General features: G+C 43.0%; 1 protein-coding gene across 1 annotated transcript in view; it reads right to left on the bottom strand.

The window, feature by feature from the left end:
- The window catches only part of LOC138736174 (CUB and sushi domain-containing protein 1-like), a 2,349,200-nt gene that overhangs the window by 1,857,128 nt on the left and 470,139 nt on the right, over positions 1 to 21,933 (bottom strand). The window lies entirely within an intron of this gene.

Raw genomic sequence — 21,933 nt, 5'->3', positions numbered from 1 at the left:
AGAGTCAAAAACCTTGTCACCCTCGGTCCAAGTGTCATTCATATGGCAAAGTGAACACACAAATTCCAACATGTTTGCATGGGTGACTGGGTCAAGATGACATCATGACAAATTATCCTGACCCTCAGAAGACCTTTGGAGAACAAAGAACATTACAGCACAATACAGTCCCTTCACTCCATGATGTGGTGCTAACCCACAACAATTTAACCTTTCCCTACCTAAAACCCATAAACCTCTAAATTTAAATTCAGACATACAACACGGTTACAAGCTATTTCTGCCCACAAGTCCATGCCACCCAATTTCCGCCCAATTAACCTACACTCCCGTCACGTTTCAAATGGTGGGAGGATACTGGAGCCCCCAGGAAAAACCCATACAGACACGGGGAGAACATACAAACTTCTTTCAGACAGCGTGAGATTCCAACCTCAGTCCCGATCGTTGGCCCTGTAAAGGCATTGCGCTAACCGCTATGCCAACCGTGCCGACCTCTATTTTTCTTACATGCACATTGTACAGCTCGTCGAAAGAACCAAAAACTTGTTGATCCAAACCAAGGCTTTTATTAGCAAAAGACAGGAGCTCTTCACAGGTGGCCGACCAGTCCAGAATGATCCGACCTGGCTAGGGATACAACCCTTTAAGGCCCAGACAGTAGGCGTGGCTAAGCTCTCAGCCAATCGCTGTAAGCACAGTCATTACACTCTAGATAACTATATACATTGGTGATAGGTCTGTACTATCACACACATGTCTGTCTAAGAATGCTCCAATTTGTACCAGCCTCCACAACCACCAATCTCTGTATAAAAAAAAATCATGTCTGAAATCTTCCCAAAACTTTTCTCAACTTGCCCTCTGGAATTTGCTATTGTCGCCCCAGGAAAAGGGTTGTCTGTCCACCCAATCAAGCCCTTCATAATCTTATATACCTCTATTAAGTGACCACTCATCCTCCGTTGCTCCAAAGGGAAAAAGCTCGAGTTTGGTCAACCTTGTTCCATGAGACATGTTCTTCAATCTCGACAACATCCTGGTAAATCTCCTCTGCATCCTCTCCAAATTATCTACTTCCTTTCTGTAATAAGGGGACCAGAACTGAATTCAATAGCCTAAGTGCGGTCTTACCAGATTTTTCTAGAGCTGCAACATTACCTCACGGTTCTTGAATTTAATCCCCCCATCAAAAGAAGTCCAACTCAACATACACCTTTTTAACTACCCCATCTGTGACAGGTACTCCCACCTGCAGATCCCTTTCAAACCATATAGCTGGAGGTGGATGAACTCTGTTTAATTCAGGAGGCTTAGTGGGTGATAGACTGGAGTTATAGAGACACAGTCATACCTTGGAGGAAGGTAGGTGGGTGACAGTCAAGAGCGGGAAAGAGAACAGGCAGTCAGTGCAGAGTAGCCCATTGGCCATTCCTGTCAGCAACACCTTAGGATACCATTGAGGGGATGACGTGTCTGGGCAAGGCCAATAGTAGCATTGTCAGCTCTGTGCCTCAGAAAGAAAAGGTGGTCAGGCAGAACGATAGTCATCGGGGACTCGGTAGTCAGGGGAACATATAGGAGATTCAGTGGCCTCAAAAGTGACTGCAGTATGGTGTGTGCCACCTGGGTGCTGGGGTCCAGGATGTCTCTGAGCGGGTGCAGAATATTCTTAAAAGGGAGGGTGAGCAGGCAGAGACCATAGTATTTATTGGGACCAATGACGTAGTCAGGAGTAGGGCAGAGGTCCTGCAATGTAAGTTCAGGAAGTTAGGAAAGAAGCTGAAGAACAGGACCTCCCATGTGGTAATTTCAGGATTACCCCCAGTGCCATGAGCAAGGTAAGATTAGAGCAGGAAGACAAAGCAGAAAAATGTGAAGAGATGGAGAAGGAGACAAGTTTCCAGGTTCTTGGATCATTAGAATCTTGTCTGGTGACTGGTTGACCTGCACAAGTGGGACAGGTTGCACCTGAAATGGAGGGGAACCAATACCAATATCCTGGTTGGAAGGTTTGCTAATACTGTTGGGGGAGGGGGATTTAAACTAGATTTTCATTGGAATGGGAACCAAAGTGGAGAGGCAGAGGAAGATGCAGTTGGCCCATAAGTAGAGACAGCTGGTAGGAAGTTTGTGTGGAAGGAGAGGCAGATTGGGTCAAAATTGCAGCCATTGAGATTATTTGCAATGCAACAGGGACACAGAATCAAACAAAGGAATAAATACAGGGCTAAAGGTTCTGCATTTAAATGTACACAGCATATGAAATAAAATGGATGGTTTTGTAGTATAGCCATAGATTGGCAGGTATGATGTTGTGGCCATCACAAAGTGAATGAATGTCATTGGGGGCTGAATGTCCAAGGAATGATAGAGTTTTGAAAGTATAGGCAGCCAAGCAGATGGGTGGTTTGAATCTGTTGGTAAGAAATAACATTAAATCATTAGAAAGAGTTAACATGGAATTAGAATATATGGAATTAGTGTGGGTTGAGAAGAAATGGTAACGGTACAAAATACACCATTGGCAGTTATTTGCAGACCTCCAAACAGTAGCTGGGATGTGAACAGCAAATTACAGCAGCAAAGAGAAAAGGTGTGCTAGAAGGGCAATGTTACGGTAGTCACGGGGAACTTTAACATGCAACTAGATTGGGAAAACCAGGTTTGGACAATCTCAAGAGAGAGAATTTGTAGAATGCATACAAAATGAGCTTTTTAGAGCAAATTGGTGATGAGCTCACTCAGGGATCAGATATATTGTGTTATGCACCTGAGGTGATTAGTGAGCTTGGAGTAAAGGAGTCATTCAGGGGCAGTGATCACAATATGATTAAGTTCTATTTGAGGTTTAACAAGGAGAAACTGATGAGATGTGTCAGTACATCAGTGGAGCAAAGGAAATTACAGTGGCACGAGAGAGGAACGGGCACCAGTAGGGAAGATGGTGGAGCAGCAATGGATAGAGCTTCTGCAATAAATGAGGAAGATGCAAGATAAATACAGACCAAAAATGAGGAAATATTCAAATGGAAAAATGACACAACTGTGGCTGATGAGGAAACTCAAAGCCAATGTTAGAGCAAGAGAGAAGGAAGAAAAAAATAGTGGAAAGGTAGAGGATTGGGAAATTGTTAAAAACTTGTAGAAGATAACTAAAAAAACTCATAAAGAGGGAAAAGATAAGTAGGAAAGAAGGCTAGCAAATAATATCAAAGTGAATACAAAAAGCTTCTTCAAGTGTATAAACAGTAAAAGAGAGGTGAGAGTAGATACAGGATGACTAGAAAATGACACTGGTAAACTAATAAATGGGAGACAAGGAGATGGCATCGGAAGTAAATGAGTATGTTGCATCAGTCTTCACTGTGGAAAACATTAAGAGTGTGGCTGATGTTGAGGATATCAGGGAAGGAAATGAGTGCAGCTACTATTTCAAGGAAGAAGATGCTCAGAAAGCTGAATGGTCTCAGGGTAGATAAGTCTCCCAGACCAGATGGATTGCACCCTCAGGTTCTAGAAGATGAAGAAGTAGAGATGATGGAGGCATTGGTGATTATCTTTCAGGAATCAATGGTATGGTCTCGGAGAACTGGAAAATTGCAAATGTCACCCCACCAGTCTAGAAGGGAGGGAGGCAGCAGAAAGGAAATTAGAGACCGGTTAGCCTGATGTCTGTGATTGGGAAGATGTTGGAGTCGATTGGAAAGGATGTAGTTACAGAGTACTTGGAGGTTCATGAAAACATAGGCCAAACCAACGGAGTTTCCTGAAGGGGAAATCTTGCTTGACAAACCAATTGGAATTCTTTGATGAAGTGACAAACAGGCTGGATAAGAGAGGTACAGTGTATGTTGTGTATGTGGATTTTCAGAAGGCCTTTAACAAGGAGCCGCATGAGGCTATTTAACAAAATGAGAGCCCGTGGAAAATCAGGAAACATACTAGCTGCCCTTGAGCATTGGCAGATTGGCAAGAAGCAGAGATTAGTGATTTAGGGCAACACGGTTGGTGTAGTGGTTAGCGCAACGCCTTTACAGTGCCAGTGATCAAGGCCGGGTTTGACTCTTATACTGCCTTTAGGGAGTTTGTTCATTCTCCCTGTGTCTGGATAGGTCTGTCCCGGGCACTACAGTTTCCTCCCACCATTCCAAACATACTGGGGATTGTAGATGAATTGGATGTAAATTGGGCAGCACAGATCTGTGGGCTAAAATAGCCTGTTACCATGCTGTATATCTAAATTTAATTTAAAATTTGTTTAGGATACAAGGGATTATATTCTGGTTGGCTGCCAGTTGCTAATGGTGCTGCAGAGGGTCAGTGCTGGGACCATTTCTTTTTATGTTGGATATGAATAATTTTGATTCTGGAATGAATGGCTTTGTGGCCAAGTTTGCAGACGATATGAAGGTAGGTGGAGGAGCAGGTAGTGTTGAGGAAGCAGGAAGGACATAGATGGATTAGAAGGATGGGCAGCGGAGTGGCAAATGAAATACAATGTTGAAAAGTGTATGGTCATGCACTTTGGTAGAAAAAATAAATGGGCAGACTATTTTCTAAATGGGGAGAAAATTGAAAATTTCTAGTTGCAAAGGGACATGGGAGTCCTCGAGCAGGATTGCATGAAGATAAACTTGCAGGTGGTAAAGAAAGCTGGCATTCATTTCAAGAGGAATAGAATATAAGAGCAAGGATATGATGTTGAAACTTTATAAGGCACTGGTGAGACCGCCCTTGAAGCACTGAGAGCAGGATTAGGCTCCTCATTTAATAAAGGATGTGTTGACTTAGAGAGGGATCAGAGGAGGTTCACAAGGATGATTCCGGGGAATCACATGAGGAGCGTTTGACAGCTCTTGGCCTCTACTTGTTGGAATTTAGGAGAACGAGGGGGATCTCATTGAAACATTTCAAATGTTTAAAGGCATGGACAGAGGAGATATAGAAAGTGTTTCCCATGGTGGGAGAGTCCAGGACAAGAGGGTACAATTTCAGGATTGAAGGGTGTCCACTTCAGATACGATGGAATTTCTTAAGCCAGAGGGTGGTGTCCCTATGGAATTTGTTGAAACAGGTGGTTGTGGAAGTCGGGTCATTGGGTGTATTTAATGCAGAGATTGATAGGCTCTTGATAGCTAGGTCATCAAAGGTCTTGCCAGGCTGTGGGGCTGAGTAGGATAATAGATCAGCTCATGATTCAATGGTGAGGCAGACTTGATGGGCTGAATAGCCTATTTCTGCTCCACTGTCTTATGATCTAATGGGCTTAATTTGTGTGGCTACCCTAAAGTCCCTCTGTTTCTACACACAAGAATCCTTCCATTTACCATGTATTCAGCCTTTACTGTCATTCTTCCAAAGGGTATCATTTCTGAATTGAACTTAATCAGCCACTTTTCTGCCCACCTCTGTATCCTGCCCCTCTCCTGTGGCAACCACTGTCCACAACACCTCCAAACTTTGCACCATCTGAAAACTTACTGACCCACTCCTCGACTTCTTCACCCATTTATAAAAAAAATTAGAAAAAGCAGGGGTCCCCCGAACTGATCCCTACAGAGCGTCACTCATCACTGACCTCCAGGCACAATTAATAACAAATTCCGATTCCATCATCAAGTTGTGAGCACTTAGTGTTCGTACAATAAACACTGATGCTCCCATCCAACTGAGAGCTCAGCAGGTTAGCAAGTTCTCCACAAAATTGAAAATGCCGTGAGATCACCTGAATCAATTCCTGTGTCCCATTTTATCTGCCAGTGCTTAAAGGCAGATCTTACTAGGCACCTGTCAGACAAATAGTGGATAATCAATTCATTTGGCGATTCCCAGCTTTGAGAACCCTTCCAACCTAAATTAAACAAAATAAAGATGCACAGAGCTAAATGAAAAACCGTCAATTCACTTCCTTCAGAATTCTATTCATGTATGAGACATGGTGAAAGTAGTGTTTAGAGCCACAATCTGTAAGGAGTTTGTATGTTTTCCATGTGATCTGCGTGGGTTTCCTCCAGCTTCCACCCACTTTCCAAAATGTGCGGGGTTGGTAACCATAGAACACTGCAGCACAGAAATGGGCCCCTTCTAGTCTGCACTGAGCTATTTTATTTTGCCTAGTCCAACTGACCTCCACCCAGTCCATAGCCCTCCATACCTCTCCCATCCATGTGCTTGTCCAAATTCTTCTTAAATGTTAAAATTGACCCACATTCACCACGTCAGCTGGCAGCTCATTCCACACCCCCACCACTCACTGTGTGAAGACGTCCTCCCTAAACTTTTCCCCTTTCACCCTTAACTCATATCTTCTGATTTGTATCTCACCTACCCTCAGTGGAAAACGTCAATCTATATTTACTCCGTTTATCCCCCTCATAATTTTAAATACCTTGATCAAATCTCCCCTCATTCTTCTATGCTCCAGGGAATAAAGTCCTTACCTGTTTAACCTTTCTTTGTAACCCAGTTTCTGAAGTTGGGGCAACATCCTAGTAAATCTTCTCTGCACTCTTTCTGTCTTATTGATATATTTCCTGTAGTTAGGTGACCAAAATTGCACAAACAATACTCCAAATTTTGCCTCACCAAAGTCTTATTCAACCTCACCATAGCATTCCAACTCCTGTACTCAATACTTTGATTTATGAAGGCCAATATGCCAAAATTTCTCTTTACAACCCTATCCGCCTATGATGGCACTTTCAGGGAATTCTGTATCTGTATTCCCAGATCCCTCTGTTCTACCACACTCCTCAGTGCCCTACTATTTACCATGTATGTCCTTTCAAAATGCAACTCCTCACACTTGTCTGCATTAAATTCCATCTGCCATTTTTCAGCCCATTTTTCCAGCTGGTCCAGATCCCTTTGCAAGCTTTGAAAACCTTCTTCACTGTCCACAACACCTCCAATCTTAGTGTCATCTGCAAATTTGCTGATCTAATTTACCACATTAAAATCCATATCTTTGATCTGGATGGAAAACTAAAATGGTCCCAGCACCGATCCCTGAGACACACCACTGGTCACAGGTCTCCAGTCTGAGAGGCAGTCATCCACCACTACTCTCTGGCTTCTCCCATCCAGCCATTGTTGAATCTAGTTCACTACTTCATCATGAATACTGAGCATCTGAACCTTCTTGACTCACCTCCCATGTCAGACCTTGATAAAGACCTTACTAAAGTCCATATAGACAATGTCCACAGCCTTTCCTTCATCAACTTTCCTGGTAACCTCATCAAAAAAACTCTATAAAATTGATTAAACATGACCTACCATGCACAAAGCTACATTTTCTATCCTTAATCAGTTTCTGGCTATCCAAATAATTGTATATCCGATCTCTTAGAATGCCTTCCAATAATTTACCTACTTCTGACATCAGGGTCACCGGCCTGGAATTTCCAGGGTTTCATTTGGCGACATTTTTAAACAACAGTATGTGAACTACACTCCAATCCTCTGGCAACACACCCATGGCTAAGGACATTTTAAATACATTTGCCAGGGGCCCTGCAATTTCTAAACTAGTCTCCCTGAAGGTGTGAGGGAATATCTTGTCAGGCCCTGGGGATTTATCCATGCTTATTTGCTTTAAGACAGCAAGTACCTCCTTCTCTTTAATCTGTCAAGGTTCTATTACTACATTGCTTGTTTTCCTTACTTCCCATGACTGTCTGTTTTCTGAGTGAATACTGATGAGAAAAAAAACATTTAAGATCCCTCCTATCTCATTTGGCTCCATACAAAGCCGACCACTCTGATCTTAAAGAGGACCAATATTGTCCCTTACTATCCTTTTGCTCTTAATCTACCTGTAGGAACTCTGAGCATTTTCCTTCACACTGTCTGCCAAAGCAACCTCATGTCTTCTTTTTTGCCTTTCTGATGTCTTGAGGTTTTTCTTGCATTTTTTCACTCTCCTCAGTACCTTATTTGGTCCATGTTGCTATACACCTCTCTCTTCTTTCGAACCAGATCCCCAATATCCCTCGAAAACCAAGGTTTCCTATACTTGTTAACCTTGCCTTTAATTCTGACAGGAACATACAACTATGTTCTCTCAAAATGTCAGCTTTGAAGGTGTAATTGAGGAGCGCAGGTTTCAGTGAGATGGGGAGGCCTTCTACTGTGGGATGCGGATGGGGTACAATAACTGCATTCAATGTGAGTTTGAGGCACTGTACACACACCTTATGTGTGTGTCAGCTGCTGTGGATGTTTGTGGTGCCCTCTTCATCATCCTGATGCTACCAGGTAGCCGGCTAGGTCTGCATCGTCTAGGTCTGTCGCAGACACAATGACTGCTTATTTATGCACTGACCCCTTTGCAATTGTATTGTCGCCTCCAGAGCTGGCTTAATTCATTTTTTTTTTCTTTAGAGATGCAGCATAAAGGTAACAGGCTCTTTCGGCCCACGAGCCTGTGCTGCTCCATTACACCCAAATGACCTACAACCCCCGGTTCATTTTGAAGGATGGGAGGAAACCAGAGATGGCAGGGCAAACCCATGCAGACACAGGGAGAGCATACAAACTCCTCACAGACAGCTGGCACTGGAACAGCGTTGCGCCAACCGTGCCACCCAATCTCTCTCCTTCGTATATTCTTCAGCTTCTGCAGCACACTGCTGCCCAATTTTTCAGGTACTCCAAGTCCATGTTTAAATATCAGCTTCCCTTCCCATCTTCTCCTGACTTACATTAAATCTTTCAGTTTAATAATGGTCTCTTTTCAGGTTTTGGTTCATGCCACAAGGAGAATTTTCAGTAGTCCACCATTTTGGATTGTGCTTTCAAAAGGGCCCTCGGTTGAGAGCATCTGTCCATAAACACTTCCTTTCCTCAGAATCAGAATTTATTGTCATGAACAAGTTGTGAAATTCGGTGTTTTGAGGCAGCATCACAGGGCAAACATTCATATTATGAACCATCTTACAACAATATATAAAAAAAACCCAAAAAATAATAGTGCACGAAAAGTGAGGTAGGGTCTTCGGTGCATTGATTATTCAGGAATCTGATGGCAGTGGAGAAGAATCTGTCCTTGTGCCGCTGAGTGCTCATCTTTAGGCTTCAGTACCTTTTCCTCAGTGGTAGCAGTATGGCCTGGTTGGTGGGGGTCTTTTGAGTGTAACCCTCTTTCCCTCTTGAAGATACACCTTTAATCCTACCTCTTTCATCAAACTTTGGATTTTCTGTCCTGATATCATCTTAGGTAACAGTCAGACCTGTGTCAATACCCTCTTGTCGAGTACCTTGAGTCTTTTAGCATGTTTGCAGTCTCATATCAAGGTGAACTGAGGTTATTTCACTTGCAAGGAAACATGGCAGTTGATGAAAAGCATTTTTCTACAGAGGGACCAGGTCTCCTGACCCGAGAGATTAATTTGACCAATCACTCTCTGAAGACGATATCTATCTCCAGATTTTTTTTTCTCTGCTCTTCCCTCTAAAATTGTGTGCACTCAATTATATCAGCAGGTCACAGACCGCTTTCTGTCATTTTGTTCAGTGTGAGTCACAGAAACACAGGACTCGTTAGCTTTCACAGTTGCAATAGGTGACATTTCCTTACACAACTTCTTTTCTCCCCTTCTATTTTGCACATGATTATCCCAAAGAGTATTTTGAAACTTTCTAATTCAAAATATATTGATTTATTTGTATGCTTATTACCAGTAAACATCATCGTGCTGAGTCAGATTGTTATTCCAATGCTCATCAAAAGTCTTATCAAAGGTGCAATTCAACCATCTTCCAAAAATTGAGAACACTGAGAGCAGAGGCCACAACAGATCAACAGAATTAATGTGTGGATGTGGGCTAATTAGACAGCTGAATAAATTAAGTTTTGTCTATTTCTGCTCCGTAACCAGCCTCTGAATCAAATGCAAAACACACTCAGGCACAGAATACTACTGAGTCAATCTGCAGATGTCTCAGAGAGCCTGATAATGACTGAAACAGAGTTTTAACCATCTGTGAATCTTCTGCCGTTGTTCTACTGCTGAAGCAGTTTTGGGTGAGGCTGTTCCAGTTGCATGCGGAAATAGCATGGCTTTACATTGCATGGAGATGCAGCCACCTGAGCCTGGAAATTTTGTCACAATGTCACCTGGCACCACAAAAATCGAAATTGGTCAAAAGGTAATCCATCCTAACTCACTGCATGACATATGCTGTCATATTGCCTTGTCCTCCAAGTGCAATGTGGGAAGCACATGTGAAGGAGAGTTGAAGGGTGTCAACGCAACCTATGCACCAAAAAGGGACAAGCCACTCATAGAGGATCAGATCTTTGCGAGTGGAACTGGTTAATCTGGCACATCATCTGTTGGTTCTCCTGCAGATGCAAACCCCTGATGATTCTAACTTCATCCCCACAACCATTAATGCTCCCTGGCTCCACATGAACCATCACTCATCCCACACTCTTCCTGTCTTTCGGGACCCCTGGGCATACACATCCCCAACCTCTCCTGCACAGATGCTGCATTAAACCCTCCCAACCTGATGTCTCAACCTGAGCCGTGAAGTCACGATTTCACTCCTCCCTTCTCCCATCCCACGAGTTGTCCAATGGCCTTTATTACCAGTGAAATTCCATGTTACTTCATTTCCTTCATTTGAGGTTCTGGCAACCATTCTATGTGAAGCAATGACTTATTTTCAGCTGAGTCCATTTGCAATATAAGCATTTCTGGCTTGTGCCCTATAATACCTGAGAAAGCAACTAAGTTTCTATCAGGAATTCTGCAGATAATATGTACACCATCCACAGCATCTGACTACTGAGATGGCTGGGGTATCTACAGTGAGCTGATCGAGCTTTGAACAGGACCACCAGGCTGAGGAATAGCTTCTTCTGACAGACAGTGAGAATGCTGAGCGACCAAAGGAACTGCTCACATTCACCCTCCAAGACTCTCATTTGTACAAAGCAATATTTATTTATTAATTTGTATAGATAAGTACTTGCCATGCGTATGTATTATTTGTCTGTATGTGTTTATGTCTGGTTGTGTATCTGCATGTTTTAGAGGATCAGAAAACGCCATTTAATCAGGTTGTTCCTGTACAATCAAATGAAATTAAATTTGAACTCACGTAGGCAAGTGTTTTGAGTCCTGTCATACACCAGAGCTCTGAGTCAGGGAGCAAGTTACTTGCTGTAGACACCCAGCCTCCAATGTGTGTTTATGGCCACAGTACCCATGCAGTTGAGTTTCTGATGAGAATATCAATGATGGGCACTCTGAATGGTGGTGCCATTGACCTTGGTGAAATCCCCTTAATTTGGAGATGGTCATTGGCTGGTGTGCATGCATAAGTGTGTGTGTGTGTGTGTGTGTGTGTGTGTGTGTGTTTTTGTGTGTGTGTGATGACCCATGTGCCTCTGCATGCAGACATGGATGGCCTCTGTTGGACCAGACAGTGATGACAGAAGATGAATGTAGTGGAACACTGTAATACATGCATTGTACTGGTTGTCCCATCCCGATACGCTCACCCCTCCCCCTCAGGATCCCTGATAAAGGGGGTATCGCCCAACCCCCTACCTCAGTACTGCCTTGGAATAAGGCCTATAGCATGTAAGATAAGCCTGTAAGTTTATAGCTATTAAAGCCTGTTAATCTCAACTTATGGTCTATCAGGTCTAATTGATAGCACTACAATTTAATCACTATACTCTTGTGCCATAGACAAGGCTATTTGAGCGGAGAAGCTGGACACTGGCCCCAAGAATCTAAAGCCCTGCGTAAAATTCGACCAATGGCTGCACTGCCTGAATGCCCTTTTGAGGCGACACAACATTCTGGAAGAACTCTACAGGGGAGACTTGCTGTTTGTACAGGTCGGCCACCGCATCCCAGCTGCTATGGGATTCCTGCAGAAGCAGTATCTGGCCCTGAAGAATGTGATCTGTACCAGATACCTTCTGAGCAGCCGTCGACAAGAACCTGATGAGTCCATTAATGAATACCTTTGGGCCTTATGGGAGCAGGTGAGAGTTTGTGGTTGCATTAACATTACAGCAACCGTCTACCATCAGAAGCTGATCAAGGATGGCTGTGTGTGGCCTGTCTCAGGTCTGATCATATCAGACAAAGGCTCCTTGAAAATGGTGATCGGACCCTACGGGACATGGTCAGTCTCACCAAATTGCTAGAAACAGCCCAACCCAATGGAGAGGAGTACTGCTCCAGCAACAGAGCCTCCACGTGGGGAGCATGGATGCCGCCATTTTGGGACTTGGGATCCCAAACAACAGCCACTATCGCCAAGCACCTGAAGTGCTATTACTGAAGTCAGGCAAAGCAACCATGGAAGAACTGCCCTGTCAGAGGCAGGACCTGCTCCAGCTGCAAAAGAAAAGGAGACTACGCAAGGGTATGTAGGTCCAGACCTTCCCCTTGCAGTGCCGCATGTGAACAGCAGCTGTCATCATCTTGGAACGTGTCATTTCCAGCTCCACTTCCAGTCATGGAGAACAGCGCGGCAGGAACCTGGGGACAATATCCCCGGGTCGGTGTCACTTACAGTGTCACTTCTGGTGGCAAACCTTGAAGGCAGCCATCTTCTGGGTGGACATCTCTGAGGCCACTGACGCACACATAGTGTAGCAGTGAGTAAGATAAATGAGCTGACACTGGGATCCACCGTTCTGGACCAGAGCAAACCACATTAATTAGCAAGGTCCACCATGGACATTGAGGTAAACAGCTGCATTACAAACTACTTGTTTGACACGGGAAGCACCAAAAGCTTCTTACACCCAGGCACTGCACAGTACTGCTCCCTTCACAGTGACCCCAATCCAGTGCAAAATCTCAATGGCCTCCGAAACCTGGGGGAGCTGCACAATAATGCAAACCATGGGTGGCACCAAGTACAAGAATTTTAAATTGCTCTGTGCACCAGTCATACTGGGGCAAGTCTTCCAGTGCCAATTTTTAAAAAAAAATTTTATTTTTATTTTTCACACTATGAACCATTCTGACCAAAATACATACAGACATTTTTCTCTTGAATATATAGTGTCATTTTCTCCCCTTTTTCCCTACTCCCTTCCCTCCCTCCCTCACCCCACTTCCCATTTATTCAAAGTTCAATCTATAAGATACATTAAACCCGTTAAACAATGTCGTCACTTAATAAGAATAAACAAGAAATTTTTGTCTTTTACTTTTATAAACTGGGTCAGTTCATTTCGTTGTCTTCTCCTTCTGTCATTTTAGGTGGTGGAAGTCCATGGTAGGATTTCTCTATTCTATTTCATGTATGGTTCCCATATTTGTTCGAATATTGTGATGTTATTTCTTAAATTATATGTTATTTTTTCTAATGAAATACATTTATTCATTTCTATATACCATTGTTGTATTCTCAAGTTTTCTTCTAATTTCCAGATTGACATAATACATTTTTTTGCTACAGCTAAGGCTATCATAATAAATCTTTTTTTGTGCTCCATCCAAATCGAGTCCAAAATTCTTTATTTCTTATATTACTTAGAAGGAAGATCTCCGGGTTTTTTGGTATATTGCTTTTTGTGATTTTATTTAATATCTGGTTTAGATCTTCCCGAAATTGTTCCACTTTCTCATATGTCCGAATTGCATGTACTGTTGTTCCCGTTTCATTTTTACAGAAAAAAACATCTGTCTGATACTGTTGGGTCCCATTTATTTAACTTTTGGGCTGTGATGTATAGCCTGTGTAACCAATTATATTGTATCATGCGTAACCTCGTGTTTATTGTATTTCTCATAGTTCCGGAGCATAGCTTTTCCCATGTTTCATTCTTTATCTTTATGTTTGGATCTTGTTCCCATTTTTGTTTAGGTTTACAGTTTGTTTCGTCATTCTCCTTTTCTTGCAGTTTGATGTACATGTTTGTTATAATTTTTTAAATTATCATTGTGTCTGTAATCACATATTCAAAATTGCTTCCTTCTGGTAACCTCGGACTGTTTCCCAATTTGTCCTTCAAGTACGTTTTCAGTTGGTGGTATGCAAACATTGTATCGTGAGTTATATTATATTTGTCCTACATTTGTTCAAAAGATAATAATTTATTTCCCGGAAAACAATTTTCTATTCTTTTGATCCCTTTTCTCTCCCATTCTCTGAAGGAAAGGTTATTTATTGTGAAAGGGATTAGTTGATTTTGTGTCAGTATTAATTTTGGTAGTTGATAATTTATTTTATTCCTTTCTACGTGAATCTTCTTCCAAATGCTGAGCAGATGGTGCAATACTGGTGAATTTCTATGTTGCACCAATTTTTCATCCCACTTATATAGTATATGTTCAGGTATCTTCGCCCCTATTTTATCTAGCTCTAATCTGGTCCAATCTGGTTTTTCCCTTGTTTGATAAAAATCTGATAGGTATCTTAATTGGGCTGCTCTATAATAATTCTTAAAGTTTGGTAGTTGTAAGCCTCCTTGTTTGTACCATTCTGTTAATTTATCTAGTGCTATCCTCAGTTTCCCCCCTTTCCATAAGAATTTCCTTATTATTTTCTTTAGCTCCTTGAAGAATTTTTCTGTTAGGTGAATTGGTATTGATTGAAATAGATATTGTATCCTTGGGAAGATGTTCATTTTAATACAGTTTTTCCTTCCTATCAGTGTTAGTGGTAAGTCTTTCCAGTGCTCTAAGTTGCCTTATAATTTCTTCATTAATGGCTGATAATTTAGTTTATATAGATGGCCGAGATTATTAAGTTAATGAATTTACAGATAAGGTCCGTTGTTCGTCTTTTTTAAATAAATCCAGTTTGGTCAAGTTTTACTTTTTTTGGTACATAGTCGGCCAATCTATTTGCTAATAGTTTAGCTATTTTCTTATAATTTGTGTTAAGTAGAGATATTAGTCTATATGATGCTGGTGCTAGTGGATCTTTCCCCATCTTTGGTATTACTGTAATTATTGCTGTTTTGCATGAATCTGGTATGTTTTGTGTTTTTTTAATCTGGTTCATTACTTCCAGGAGAGGAGGAATTAATAAGTCTTTAAATGTTTTATAGAATTCTATTGGGAGTCCATCCTCTCCCGGTGTTTTATTGTTCGGTAGTCTTTTTTTAATATCTCCTGTATTTCTTCTAATTTCAAATGGTTTTATTAATTTATTTTGCTCCTCTGTTTGTACTTTCGGTAGTTAAATTTTAGTTAGAAATTCATCTAATTTGTCTTCTTTCCCTTTGTTTTCAGTTTGATATAGTTGGTCGTAGAATTCCCTGAAGTTTTCACTGAACTTCGTTGGGTTATATGTAATTTGCTTGTCCTTTTTCCTTGATGCCAATACCGTTCTTTTAGTTTGTTCTGTCTTAAGCTGCCACGCTAGTATTTTGTGCATTTTTTCCTAGCTCATAATACTTCTGTTTTGTCTTCATTATGTTCTTCTCCACCTTTTATGTTTGTAGTGTTTCATATTTTATTTTCTTGTCTGACAATTATCTTCTTTTAGATGTATCTTCCTTTATTGCTAATTCTTTTTCTGTATTTGTTATTTCCCTTTCCAATTGTTCTATTTCTCAATTGCCAACTTAAAAGTGTTCTGATGGAATATGACGGTTCCCCCCCACCCCTCCCTCACGGTCCATAAATAACCAACTTTTAAACCACCTGCCCATCTCCCCGAATACAGCCAATCAGCGAGCCGAACACCACCCATGTCCACCCCCCAGGTCCCACCGCTCCTCCTGTTCGAGAACCTCACTCCCGTCTCTGAGCATGAGGCAACAAAGAGCAGGCAATACAGTCCCAGGAACAGAGCCTTTTTAAGGTTGAGGTTAACTGACTCCTGGCTGAGAGCATCAGAGAGCCCAGCACCAGCCCAGGTAGTACTGATAAAGAGCAGAGAGAAGCACAGGATGGTCATCGACTCAGCCTCTTTGACACTTACCCCTTCCCCGCACAGCCAACATGGTGCATGAGATTGCCCAGTATTAAGTCTTCTCCACTATCAACCTCAAGTCTGTCACCAGGTCCTGATCTGCCCAGAGGACAGCCCATTTACAGTTTTCAAGGGAGACGGCCACCTCTACCATTTCCTCATGGTCCCCTTTGGAGTCACAAATGGGTTTTGGTCTTCCAAAGGGAGATGGACCGAATGGTGGATGACCACCAAGTGAAAGCCATATTTTCCTACCTGGACAATGTAACCATCTGTGGCCAAGACCAGGAGGACCATGATGCTAGCCTTCAAAAATTCCTCCAGACAGCTAAAGCCCTAAATCTCACACATAACCAGAAGAAATGTGTGTTTTGCACTTCATGTCTAGCTATACTAGGGTATGTGGTGGAGGAAGGAGTCATTGGATCCAACCCTCACCATATGTGGCCCCTCCTGGAGCTCCCACTCCCCATTGGTCTCAAGGTTCTTTTCATGTTATGCACAATGAGTCCCTAATTATGTGGACAAAGCCCACCTGCTGGTAAAACTACTACCTTTCCCCCATCGGCAGAAGCCCAAGTGGCCTTCATTTGCACCAAAGGTAACATTGGCAAGGCAGCGATTCACACTGTAGATGCATCCATCCCATTCCAGGAGGAGAGAGATGTGTCCGACTTCGCCCTGGCTGCCACACTGAACCAGACAGGCAGACCAGGGCCACGAACTCCGGCACTCAGCCACTGGAGACATTACCTAGCCAGCAAACCATTCACCCTGCTGACTGACCAACATCCAGTTGCATTTATGCTTAATAACAAACAGTAGGGAAAAATGAAGAATGACAAGATCCTGAGGTGGAGAATTGAGTTGTCCACCTCCAGCTACAAGATCTCATATTGGCCCATGAAGCTCAACAAGCCTCCCGATGCCCTGTCCAGGGGCATCTCTGCCAACGAGCAAGAAGACTGCCTCCATGCCCTTCACAACAGCCTCTGCCACATTGGGGTTACACATTAGAGTCCGCAACCTCCCACACTCAGTTGACATCAAGGAGCTGACCCATAGCTGCCTGGTCTGCATAGAGTACAAGCCACACTTCTACCAGCCGGAGAGAGTTCATCTGATAAAGGCCACCCACCCCTTAGAATATTTTAAGTATGGGCTTCAAGCGCCCCCTCGCCTCCATGAATCAGAATGAGTAATTTCTCAACAATGTTGATGAATGGTCACGATTCCCGTTCGCCATCCCCTGCCCAGATATGACTACGGCCACAGTTATCAAGTCCCTGAGCAATTTCTTAATGCCATTCGGATACCCGAGTTACATCCACAGTGACTGGGGATTCTTATTCATGAGCAAGGAGTTCCCCCAATCCCTGCTGGCCAGAGGCATAGCCACAACCAAGACCACCAGCTATAACCCCGGAGGGAATGGCCAGGTGGAGAAGGAGAACAGCACCATTTGGAGGGCTGCCTTCCTGGCCCTCAAGTCAAAAGGGCTACCCATCTTCCAGTGACAAGAGGTCCTACCAGAGGCGCTCCACATCACTAGGTCCCTCCTCTGTACAGCAGCAAATTCAACCCTGCATGAAAATTTATTCTTCTTCCCCAGGAAGTCAGCTTTGGGAACCACACTACCAGTTTGGCTGATGACCAGCCTGTGCTACTCTGGAGACACACCAGAATCCATAACACAGATCCTTTGGTCGAGAAGTTCCACCTCCTCCATGCGAACCCGAAGTATGCCTACATGCAGAACCAGGATGGGTGGAGAGACACCGTCTCTGTCTGGGGACCTGGCACATGCAGGAGCCCCTGCAACTGAGGCACTCGCTGGACCGACCATGGCAAACCTACCCAGCACCCCCCGTTCCCCATGACTATCAGGTCGAGGATCTAACCCCACCATTGGCACCAGTTGTACGGCCAAAACCTATCCACCCCCCTCCGATCCAGCCCCAACAGATTCTGTTCAGCCATCCACATCCCAGCCTGTCACACAGAGTACTACCCAGGAGCCTACAGTAATACCACAGCTGGCACTGTGATAGTCAGGTTGACGGACGAAACCATTGAACAGGCTGAACCTGTAAATGGACACTGACACTTCACCCTGCTGGACTTTGTGTCAAAAGGCAGGGTGAATATGGTTGAACACTATATTACAGGCATTGTACTGGTTGGCCTGTCCCGATACTGTAACTCCTCTCCCTCAGGATCCCTAATAAAGGTGGTATCGCCCAATCCCCTCCCTCAGTACTGCCTTGGAATCGGGCCAACAGCATGTAAGCTATGACTGTATGTTTATAGTGATTAAAGCCTATTAATCTGGCCTGTCGGGTCCAATTTATAGTGCTACAATGTGGCTGCAATAAGTAAGTGGCAAATAGCATGAGTTCACAGGCCAGTTGACACCAGATTTCTACACCATCCACCGTGGTGCAGGATGTACTGATGGCCACCTGTGGCTTTGGTTCAGCCTTAATTCAAAACTGACACCAGCTTAACCAAGGTCCCTTTCCAAATGGGGTCGCAGGCCTTCGCCTGAATAGGCGTCGCAGGCCTTCAACTGAATGGGAGTTACAGGCCTTCAACTGAATGGGGGTCACAAGCCTTCAACCTTCTCTGCCAAGTCACTTGCTGAAGGTCATTTTTAATTTTTTCAATGAATGACTGGTTCTTTGTCACATGCACAAGTACAGATTGCACAAGTTTCACTTGTCGCTTCAACATGAAACATATTGGAAGATTAAAAGAAGATCTTGATATTAAAGAGAATGTAAGTAACAATAAATATCCACAGTGCCAAAACAGACTGGGTCAGTTCTGTGGTGGTCTTGATGCAGTGGTGGGTGGGTGGGGGGGGGCGGGGGGTGTACAAAAGCCTGACAGCAGTTGGAAAGAGACTGTTCTTGAGTCCAAAGGTGACAGACTTCATGCTCCTGTACCTTCAGTTTAAAGGTAGCAGAAAGAAGACGTCATGGCCAGGATGATGGAGTTCTTCTTTGATGTTGGCTGCCTTTTTGAGGCACAGTCTTATAAACCATTTATGATTTCATCTTCATTATATGTTTTTCAACAGTTTTTTGATTGTCTGACCTTCTTGATTAACAATAAACATCAATGGAGAAATTTAGCTAGTCACAAAGCATCCATAGGAAGTCTGGGATAGCCAATGTTTCAGCCCTGGATGCTTTGCACTTGACAAAAGGCCCAGTTCTGAAATATTGGTTACCCTTTACTTCCTATGGATATAGCCTGACCTGCTGAGTTTCTCCAGGACTTTTGTGAATTGCTCATTTAGCGTATCCCAGCAGGCTTCCCAGCTTAATGGTAAAACCACGAAAAGACCTTTGGCAGCACAGTCACATGACCCTCAGGAGGTGGAGGGGTGGCCTTTAAATGCATGCTGCCAGCACTCAGGGTGGCGAGTAGGCAGGTTGCAGTAGCGAGATGGCCAGAACAGTGGGAGCCTCGCAGCCGGCAAGGGCAAGTATGACTGCAGGTATCCAGTGGGAGGTGAACATATTCCACAAGCTGGCTCAAGGGATATCCGACTCAATTCTGAGAGGTTGTGAGTGACACTTCAATGATGGGTTTCTGCACTGCTGCTCCATCACCTCTCACTTTCAGCTTTTTTTGTGAGAGAAAAAATTCTGCACTGAGGTAACTGGCCCAAGTCTCATTAATAGAATTTTTAGTGGGCAACGTGTTTCACTTTTGGAGTTGAATGTAAGGGGAATATGTCCAGTTCATGGCAGGGCTTTTAAAAGTGTTGATGTGTTGTGGGATCTGGGGCTCCAGGTCGAAAGCTCATTGCAAGTAGCTAAGGTGTCAAAGAATGTGTATGGGATGCTAGGCTTCAATGGGCAGGGAAGCTGAATATAAAAGTAAGGTCATGTTGGAGTGATATAAAACTTTGGGGTAGGTCGCTCGAGGAGGATTGTGTGCTATTCTGGCTGTCTCATTACAGGAAGGGCGTGAAGTCATTAGAAAGGGTGCAGAAGAGGTTTACCAGCATGGTGCCTGGTTTGGAGGGAATGGGGAGAGGATTGACAAAGCTGAGATGTTTTCTCTGGAGTATCAGAGACCGAGGGGAGAACTGATAGAGGTTTATAACGTCATGAGAGGCACTGATAGGATGGAGAGTCAGAATCTTTACCAGATTTCAGGTTTATTATCAGAGTACATGCACAACATCACATACAACCCTGAGATTTCTGCAGGCAAGGCAGAATTATCACTTATTGATAGTTCAATAAAAAACTGTACTTGTAAACAAATAAAGAACTGTAAACAGATAACAAATGTAAACAAACTGACTGTGCAATACTGAGGGAATTAAAATTAAATAAAATGCACCAGTAAAAGTCCTTAAATGAGTCTCTGATTGAATTTGTCATTGAGTGTGATGGTGGAGGGGGAGCAGCAGTTCCTGAACCTGGTGGTGTGAGTTTTGTGTATCTATACCTTCTTTCCTGATGGCAGCAGCGAGAACAGAGTGTGTGTTGGGTGGTGAGGATCCTTGATGATCGCTGCTGCTGTCTGGAGGGTAATAATGTCACAAACAAGAGGATGTGCATTTGGGTGATTGGGAAAATGTGCCAGGCAAATATTTCACACAGAGAGTGGTGGTGCCTGGAATGGGCTTCCAGGATTAGTAGTGGAAGCAGATACAGCAATAGCGTTTAAGAGGCTTCCAGATAAGCAGGAATATGAAGGGGGGTGGAGGGATATGTATCAGGTGCGTTTGATTTTGGATGGAAATGTGGGCCAAAGAGTCTGTTCCTGTGCTGTACTGATCTGTGCTCAATTGCAGATGCCAATGGAAAACAATCAGCTTCGGTATTCATTTGCCATGAAATTGCACTTCAGGCCACCACCGAGCTGGAGACGGCTGAAGGAAAATGCACGACGGCCTCATTCTGCAGGAAAAATTGGCTGTGTTACATCTCCTCAAGCCTGGTTAAACTTGCATTGTAGCAGCTGCTGCTTAAATAAGAGACCATGGCACAATCCCATCGATGTAATCTATTGCACATCAATGCAGAGTATTTTTAATGGATAGCCAAGTGAAAAGATTCTCTTTGTCAGTGACAATCTGATAAATAATTCATGCCAACACTGCCAGACCCAGTGATTTCTTTATTTTTTTTAGCTCAATAGCCTTGTACTTTCCAGGCAACTCCCAAGATAGTGAGACCTGGTAAGTCATGACATCATTGATAAGGACACTAATTAGTGAGAGGATGAAGAGATCTAAATTTAAATCTCAAACTCTTAAAACTCCTGAGTTTTTAAAATATGGATTGTTCTGCGTGAGACTGAAATAAGAATACCTAACTCACTTCTGTCATAAGACAATAAGATATAGGAGCAGAAATAGACTATTCAGCCCATCGAGTCTGTCCTGTCATTTAATCCTTTGTTCCACTCAATTCCACTACCCAGCCTTCCCATAAGCTTTGATGCCCTGGCTATTCACGAACATATCAATCTCTGCCTTAAATATCCCCAATGATCTGGCCTCCACAACCGTCTGTGGCAACAAATTCCATAGATTCACCCACCCTCTGGCTGAAGAAATTCTTCCTTTTTCTTTTTCAATCTTTTTATTCATCGCATTATAGGGAAACAATACATGAGGAAAACATAATCCGGAAGGGGAAACAATATCACTAGATGACATCATATGACATATTGCATTACAGCACAATTTAACGAATGTTCTCATCTCCTCAAACTGAAATCTTCAAAAAACAAGAAAAAAAAATTAATATATAAAACCCCATCTAATCTAAGAAAAAAATACTGGGCAGCCTATCCTGAGAATTCATTAATAAAAATTAATTGTCTGGCCTTAACCAACAAAGAAATACAATTAAATATAGTCTGGAAAGGAGAATAATTCTACTAACTAAGTCGCGTGGAAATAATTCATAAAAGGTTGCCAAGTCTCTTTTATTTAGAAATTTTGAACCACAAAAAAAATGCATGATTTAAAATAATACGCATCAATAA

Source organism: Narcine bancroftii, chromosome 6, assembly GCF_036971445.1.
Source record: "Narcine bancroftii isolate sNarBan1 chromosome 6, sNarBan1.hap1, whole genome shotgun sequence".
Taxonomy (NCBI): domain Eukaryota; kingdom Metazoa; phylum Chordata; class Chondrichthyes; order Torpediniformes; family Narcinidae; genus Narcine; species Narcine bancroftii.
This window is presented reverse-complemented; position numbering and strand designations above follow the sequence as displayed.